Below are 8,135 nucleotides of genomic sequence, written 5' to 3'. Positions count from 1 at the left end.
GCTGAATGCAAAGGAAAACACACACACACATACCTACACACACACAAACTTACCTACACACATACACAACTGTATGAATGCACAGTGACACATGCAGCATGCAGAGGAAAGCACACACACATACCTACACACATACCTACACACACACACAACTATATGAGTGCACAGTGACACACATGCTGCATGCAGAGGAAAGCACACACACACACACACAATTGTATGAGTGCACAGTGACACACATGCTGAATGCAGAGGAAAGCACACACACTGACACACACACAAACTTACCTACACACATACACAACTGTATGAATGCACAGTGACACATGCAGCATGCAGAGGAAAGCACACACACATACCTACACACATACCTACTCACACACACACAGCTGTATGAGTGCACAGTGACACACATGCTGCATGCAGAGGAAAGCACACACACTGACACACACACTGACACACACACACAACTGTATGAATACATAGTGACACACATGCTGCATGCAGAGGAAAGCACACACACTGACACGCACACACACAACTGTATGAATACATAGTGACACACATGCTGGATGCAGGGGAAAGCACACACACTGACACACACACACACTGACACACACACACACACAACTGTATGAATACATAGTGACACACATGCTGCATGCAGAGGAAAGCACACACACCTACATACACACACACGACTGTATGAATACATAGTGACACACATGCTGCATGCAGAGGAAAGCACACACACTGACACACACACACACTGACACACACACACGACTATATGAATACATAGTGACACACATGCTGCATGCAGAGGAAAGCACACACACTGACACACACTGACACACACACACAACTGTATGAATACATAGTGACACACATGCTGCATGCAGAGGAAAGCACACACACCTACATACACACACACGACTGTATGAATACATAGTGACACACATGCTGCATGCAGAGGAAAGCACACACACTGACACACACACACACTGACACACACTGACACACACACACACGACTGTATGAATACATAGTGACGCACATGCTGCATGCAGAGGAAAGCACACATACTGACACACACACACACACTGACACACACACATATACCTACACACATACACAACTGTATGAGTGCAAAGTGACACACATGCTGAATGCAGAGGAAAGCACACACACTGACACACACACACACATACCTACACACACACACAACTGTATGAATTCACAGTGACACATGCTGAATGCAGAGGTAAGCATACGCACATACCTACACACATATCTACACACACACACACACAACTGTATGAGTGCACAGTGACACACATGCTGCATGCAGAGGAAAGCACACACACTGACACACACACACAATTGTATGAATACATAGTGACACACCTGCTGCATGCAGGGGAAAGCACACACACTGACACACACACACACACACACAACTGTATGAATACATAGTGACACACATGCAGAGGAAAGCACACACACCTACACACACACACAACTGTATGAATACATAGTGACACACATGCTGCATGCAGAGGAAAGCACACACTGACACACACACACTGACACACACACACATACCTACACACATACACAACTGTATGAGTGCAAAGTGACACACATGCTGAATGCAGAGGAAAGCACACACACATACCTACACACATACCTACACACACACACAACTGTATGTGTGCACAGTGACACACATGCTACATGCTGAGGAAAGCACACACACTGACACACACACACATACAACTGTATGAATACATAGTGACACACATGCTGAATGCAAAGGAAAACACACACACACACATACCTACACACACACACTTACCTACACACATACACAACTGTATGAATGCACAGTGACACATGCAGCATGCAGAGGAAAACACACACACATACCTACACACATACCTACACACACACACAACTGTATGAGTGAACAGTGACACACATGCTGCATGCAGAGGAAAGCACACACACACACACACAATTGTATGAGTGCACAGTGACACACATGCTGAATGCAGAGGAAAGCACACACACTGACACAAACACACATACCTATACACACACAACTGTATGAATGCACAGTGACACATGCTGAATGCAGAGGAAAGCACACACACATACCTACACACATACCTACTCACACACACACAACTGTATGAGTGCACAGTGACACACATGCTGCATGCAGAGGAAAGCACACACACTGACACACACACTGACACACACACACAAAACTGTATGAATACATAGTGACACACATGCTGCATGCAGAGGAAAGCACACACACTGACACACACACTGACACACACACACACACACACACACAACTGTATGAATACATAGTGACACACATGCTGCATGCAGGGGAAAGCACAACACACTGACACACACACACACTGACACACACACAACTGTATGAATACATAGTGACACACATGCTGCATGCAGAGGAAAGCACACACACCTACATACACACACACAACTGTATGAATACATAGTGACACACATGCTGCATGCAGAGGAAAGCACACACACTGACACACACACACACTGACACACACTGACACACACACACGACTGTATGAATACATAGTGACATACATGCTGCATGCAGAGGAAAGCACACATACTGACACACACACACTGACACACACAACTGTATGAATACATAGTGACGCACATGCTGCATGCAGAGGAAAGCACACATACTGACACACACACACACTGACACACACACATATACCTACACACATACACAACTGTATGAGTGCAAAGTGACACACATGCTGAATGCAGAGGAAAGCACACACACATACCTACACACACACTGACACACACAACTGTATGAATACATAGTGACGCACATGCTGCATGCAGAGGAAAGCACACATACTGACACACACACACACTGACACACACACATATACCTACACACATACACAACTGTATGAGTGCAAAGTGACACACATGCTGCATGCAGAGGAAAGCACACACACTGACACACACACACACACTGACACACACACACGACTGTATGAATACCTACACACATACACAACTGTATGAGTGCAAAGTGACATACATGCTGCATGCAGAGGAAAGCACACACACTGACACACACAACTGTATGAATACATAGTGACGCACATGCTGCATGCAGAGGAAAGCACACATACTGACACACACACACACACTGACACACACACATATACCTACACACATACACAACTGTATGAGTGCAAAGTGACACACATGCTGAATGCAGAGGAAAGCACACACACATACCTACACACACACACACAACTGTATGAATGCACAGTGACACATGCTGAATGCAGAGGAAAGCACACGCACATACCTACACTCATACCTACACACACACACACAACTGTATGAGTGCACAGTGACACACATGCTGCATGCAGAGCAAAGCACACACACTGACACACACACACAACTGTATGAATACATAGTGACACACATGCTGAATGCAAAGGAAAACACACACACACACACATACCTACACACACACACTTACCTACACACACACATACACAACTGTATGAGTGCACAGTGACACACATGCAGCATGAAGAGGAAAGCACACACACATACCTACACACATACCTACACACACACACACACAACTGTATGAGTGCACAGTGACACACATGCTGCATGCAGAGGAAAGCACACACACATACCTACACCTACACACACACACACACACACACACAACTGTATGAGTGCACAGTGACACACATGCTGCATGCAGAGGAAAGCACACACACATACCTACACACACACACACACACAACTGTATGAATTCACAGTGACACACATGCTGCATGCAGAGGAAAGCACACACACTGACACACACACACATACCTACACACACACACAACTGTATGAATGCACAGTGACACACATGCTGCATGCAGAGGAAAGCACACACACTGACACACACACAACTGTATGAATGCACAGTGACACACATGCTGCATGCAGAGGAAAGCACACACACTGACACACACACACATACCTACACACACACACACACACACACACATCTGTATGAGGGCACAGTGACACATGCTGCATGCAGAGGAAAGCACACACACATACCTACACACACACACACACAACTGTATGAGTGCACAGTAACACACATGCTGAATGCAGAGGAAAGCACACACACATACCTACACACACACACACAACTGTATGAGTGCACAGTGACACACATGCTGAATGCAGAGGAAAGCACACACACATACCTACACACACACACAACTGTATGAGTACACAATGACACACATGCTAAATGCATAGGAAAGCACACACACATACCTACACACACACACACACACACACCTACACACACACACAACTGTATGAGTACACTGACACACATGCTAAATGCAGAGGAAAGCACACACACATACCCACACACACACACACACACACACACACCTACACGCACACACACACACACACACACACACTGACACACAACTGTATGAGTACACAGTGACACACATGCTAAATGCAGAGGAAAGCACATACACATACCACATACCTACACACACACACACATACCTACACACACACACAACTGTATGAGTACACAGTGACATACATGCTGCATGCAGAGGAAAGCACACACACATACCTACACACATACCTACACACACAACTGTATGAGTACACAGTGACACACATGCTAAATGCAGAGGAAAGCACACACACTGACACACACACACATACCTATACACACACACAACTGTATGAGTACACCGTGACACACATGCTAAATGCAGAGGAAAGCACACACACTGACACACACACACATACCTACACACACACACAACTGTATGAGTACACCGTGACACACATGCTAAATGCAGAGGAAAGCACACACACTGACACACACACACATACCTACACACACACACAACTGTATGAGTACACCGTGACACACATGCTAAATGCAGAGGAAAGCACACACACTGACACACACACACACATACCTACACACACACACAACTGTATGAGTACACCGTGACACACATGCTAAATGCAGAGGAAAGCACACACACTGACACACACACACACACACACATACCTACACACACACATACACAGCTATATGAATACCCAGTACCCGATTTTTTACTTTCATGATTCAGTTAGAACATGCTATTTATTTTAAACAACTTTCTAATTTACTATTATTATTTCAAATGTTCTTCAATCTATTTGTATCTTTTGTTAAAAATCAGGGACATAAGCTCAGGAAAGTGCAGGTGCCTGGAGCACTATATGGCAGCAGGTTTGCAAGAATGTTATCCATTTGCAAGAGCACTAGATGGCAGCACTAGTTCCTGTCATGTAGTGCTCTAAACACCTACCTAGGTATCTCTTCAACAAAGATTGCAATGGAAATGAAGCAAATTTTATAACAGAAGTATGATGTAAACTTTTTAAAAATTGTAAATCGGAGGGTTGTTGACAATTGTATTCTCTATCTGAATCCCTTTAATATATGCAATTTAAGGGCTAGATTATGAGTGGAGCGCTATTGATTGCTCCAGCTCTTGCGTTAACTTTGCTAGAAGTAAGCTTGTTGCGCACACATATTACAAGTTGAAAGTAAAAAGTTTTCGCACAAACACTAACCTGGTGTGCAAAAAAAGTGAAGTTAGAATATCGTAACCGTGTTAACGTTTTCCCCCATTGACTTCAATAGAGCGGGAAAGTGGGAAGAAAATATAACATCAAACAAGTCGCACAAACCCGATTGTGTTTTCTCAAGTGTGCTAGCCCAGCATAAAATATGAATATTTCGCATTCTAAAGTTCTTCACATAGTGGAATTTTTATTTTTATTCTCAAATAAATATTTCTATACATATCTGATATTTTTTGTGTGTAAAATCTATCTATCTATCTATATCTATCTATCTATCTATCTATCTATCTATCTATCTATATATATAGTTTCTGAAAATCCGGACCCAGTTATAATCCAACTTGATTTCCAAATAAAGTAGGCACTCAGAGTAGTATAACAACACCTTTCATGCATATCCAAATGCTCAATATCCATAACTTTTCGGCCCCAAATTGAGGCCTTGTTCACATGGAAGCCAAACAATGTCTAAAAACTATCACCCATAGAACCCTATAAATACCCCCCTACGTTACCTGATTCGTGCAAAGTACCCGCAAAACAGATCCATAATCAATTGCACATGTGTAGCATTACATTGCATACACGTCATCATTGTGATACGGTTGTCATGGAAACTAAGGGCAACAGGCCCATAAGCGGTATAACATAGCCACCACTCATGTAAACAGGGCTCTTGTCTCACTTGGATGACAGCCTCAGCACGCTTCGTAACCATGGTAACGGTATAAACAAAGCCAATGTCGGAAATAAAAGCCGCAACTTATGTCTGTGATCGCGGTCATACATAACACAAATTGTAACCCACTAAGCCTAAATGTAAACTTAATATATACAAAGAAACTATGTACAAAAATATATGTATGTAACCACTTTCACATAAATTAAAAACAACGTGCATCAAGGATATGGTAGAAACCTAATTTGAAAAACAGAGGAGGCCCACAGTCTTATTTGTATAAATAGCTGTAATCCACCATGGTGTTCAGTCCCTTCAGGGGTTAATGTGTCCAGCTTATGTACCCATCTTGACTCTAACTGTAGAAGTGCCGTAGATCTATCGCCACCATGTCTTGGTCTAGGGACGAGATCAATAAGTATGGTCCTCATGGCAGAGATGGCATGTCCAGCCTGTTGGAAATGATGTGCCACAGGTTGATCAGATCCTCCTTTATCAATAGCTTGTCTGATAGCAGACTTATGGTTTGCCAGCCTTTCTCTAAATGTGGTAATAGTTTTACCTACATAATAGAGTGAAAATGTGCAGATGATGATATATAGGTTTCTCAATCTCTTATGGACCATTCTTGGTGGTGGTGTATCCACAAATGGTAGGCTGGTGTCAGAAGCCACAATAGGCCAATGTTGTTTGATGATCTTCTGTAGTGCACCTGAGGCTGGCGTATGTGTAGTGATAAAGTTGAGCCTGGTATCAACGGGTTTTAGTTGTTTGCATACCAAGTTTTGCTGAGTAAGTTCATGGGCTTTGGCACATTGTTGAGTGATAAGAGTCTTTGGATAACCCCTCTCCAGGAACCGCTGAGACATCTCAACAAGTTGAGTCTTCTTGTGGGCCTCCTCAGTATTATTGCAAACTACATGCAGGAGCTGTGAGGAGCTGACCCCTGTCTTTTTGTCAGCTTAAATCACCAATTGATGTAAGCTGGGAGATAAGGTCGGAGGAATCCCTGAGATATGAGGTAGTGGCCGAGTATATAGATTACTTTTTGCAACCCGTGGTTAAACTCACTGCCTCATATCTCAGAGATTCCTCTGACTTTATCTCCCAGCTTACATAAGTGTGATATACAAACGACTGATCTATTGGTGATCATGGATGTCATTAATCTTTACACTATTATCCCCCATGAGCATGGTCTGGAGATGGTCAGAAGGATCCTGACACAGAATTATGTTGGGTCACCTATTGAATTTCTGATACACCTGATGGAGTTCTGTCTGAAGAAGAACAATTTTCGCTTTGAGAATTGCTTTTATCTGCAATCCTTGGACACTGCGATGGGGTCTAATATGGCCCCATCATATGTGAATATTTACATGTCAATGTATGAACATGGTAGTGTAAAGAACCAATGAGCAAAGAAACACAAGATTCACCAAATAAGATAAAATCCAAAAATGTTTTATTAAGACAAAATTAAAACAAGTATTGCCAAGGTATTGTCAAGGAGGGTACTGCAACCTGCAAAAGAAACATTCAAGCACTCGAGTAGCGTAGCACTGAACGGCTTACGCGTTTCTGTTTACACAGCCGTAGTCATAGCCTATAGGGCCAAGATTCACACATGATTAAAACGACCTAGGCGGTCGCTGATTGGATAAAAAAAAAACACCCATTAGTGCTTAATCCTATTGCAGAGGCTGTTCTAATAGCCAGCTGATGA

The sequence above is a fragment of the Bombina bombina genome, chromosome 7 (assembly GCF_027579735.1).
Source record: "Bombina bombina isolate aBomBom1 chromosome 7, aBomBom1.pri, whole genome shotgun sequence".
In the NCBI taxonomy this organism is placed as follows: domain Eukaryota; kingdom Metazoa; phylum Chordata; class Amphibia; order Anura; family Bombinatoridae; genus Bombina; species Bombina bombina.
Note: the sequence above shows the minus strand (reverse complement) of the source record.